The sequence below is a fragment of the Brassica oleracea genome, chromosome C6 (assembly GCF_000695525.1).
Source record: "Brassica oleracea var. oleracea cultivar TO1000 chromosome C6, BOL, whole genome shotgun sequence".
NCBI classification, from domain to species: Eukaryota; Viridiplantae; Streptophyta; class Magnoliopsida; order Brassicales; family Brassicaceae; genus Brassica; species Brassica oleracea.
This window is the reverse complement of record NC_027753.1, coordinates 4484334-4485860: the sequence shown is the minus strand read 5'-3', so window position 1 is coordinate 4485860 and position 1527 is coordinate 4484334. Positions and strand designations below refer to the sequence as shown.

The following is a 1527-nucleotide window of genomic DNA, read 5'->3' as shown; positions in this document are numbered from 1 at the left end:
GCTTAATTCCGCGCAAGGCGCGGGTCTTATCCTAGTTAATTGTATAAACCAAACCGGTATAAGAGTCACCCTTATGAAGAATAGGTTAAATTCGATTTAGAATTATTGATAAAGTATATATATACCAAGGTTGCCGTATAGGGGAATGTTACTATACTCGTGCATCTATATGTGATTCATTAATGATGACAATATATTTTGGTAAAACGAACCAATTATAGGAAAAATAGTTATTATAGTCGATAACATATGAAGTGATTTAGTTATTGAAAATGTTATTTAAAAATAAATGAAAATTGACCTTCTAGGGAAGATCCATTTTTTAAATATCATATGAAAAGAAGTTGTGACTTCTTATTTAATAGAATAGATTTGAACTTCAATTTAGATAAACAAATATCAGCGACGACACTGATAATAGCATCTGCATTGCCAATCTCCTTTGCCTATATCTTTGCACCTACCCCTCCCTTTTGGCCTCTTTTTGATACATTCGGCTGTACATTGCTTAGCATCACATTTTCCAGTATTGTTTGGATATGCTTCAACACAAGTTTTTTGTGTGCTTGGTCCTCCTTTCTGAGCAGACACCACTACTCCTGTTATTATAGTGATTGAAATATAACATTTGTTTTGTATTTAAAACAGAAAATTAATATTTTGGTAAAATATATGTTTTGAGAGTTTTCTTTGCATATTTATAAAAAATGATATTCTAAACATATTATTTCTTAATAACTGATCATTCTTGGAGAATTACTAAATCAATATAATGGAACTAGACATACAATTTATATAAACATATAAAATAATACAGCATCAAAATAACTTATTGTATCATGGTTATATAATATATACTAAAAAGTTGTGAAAGTAAATACATACCTAGTAGAAAGATTGTGAGCATAATGAAGCTAATAAGCGAAGTCTGGAAAGAGATTTTCATCTTAGATAATGAACAAATTGTGTTTTAAAAATTAGAAAGACAGGGAAGTATATTTATAGACGAATCAAATATTGAATTGAAATATATCTATTTTAAGTTAAGTTTCTTTTAAAATTTCGATACAAAAGGATCTAGTTTGACCAATTTTTTAACAAATTATTATTTATTATTTATTTAATAGATAAATAGTTTGACTAATTTATTTGTAACTTTATAACACAAAAATAATGAAGATTCAAATAGTTGACGACCATTTGTTCAAAGAATAATTCCCACGTAATAATTATCGAAAATAAATAACAAACCATCAGCAAACATTAGTAGATCATATCTTCCAAAAAAATACAGTGCCTACAAATATTAACACAGTCGTTACAAATATTTAAGGGATGATAATAGCAATTAATAAATTCAACGGAATAAGTGCAATTCACATAAAGGTTTCTGAGAGCAAATTAAACAAGGTGTTATTGGTTTATGTATTTTTATGGATTTGAAAATTCAATCCAAATGAAGTGTTATTGGTTCTATTATTTTAAAATCCAATTTTAAATATAGTGTTATTGGTTATATGATTTTAA

General features: G+C 26.9%; 1 long non-coding RNA gene across 1 annotated transcript; it reads right to left on the bottom strand.

Annotated features, from left to right (window-relative positions):
* Positions 1-334: 334 nt before the first annotated feature.
* LOC106299903 lies at positions 335-966 on the bottom strand. The gene is made up of 2 exons (XR_001261919.1): positions 886-966; positions 335-599 (listed from the first exon to the last, which is right to left on the bottom strand). It is a non-coding gene; the product is annotated as an uncharacterized LOC106299903 (long non-coding RNA).
* Positions 967-1527: the final 561 nt, after the last annotated feature.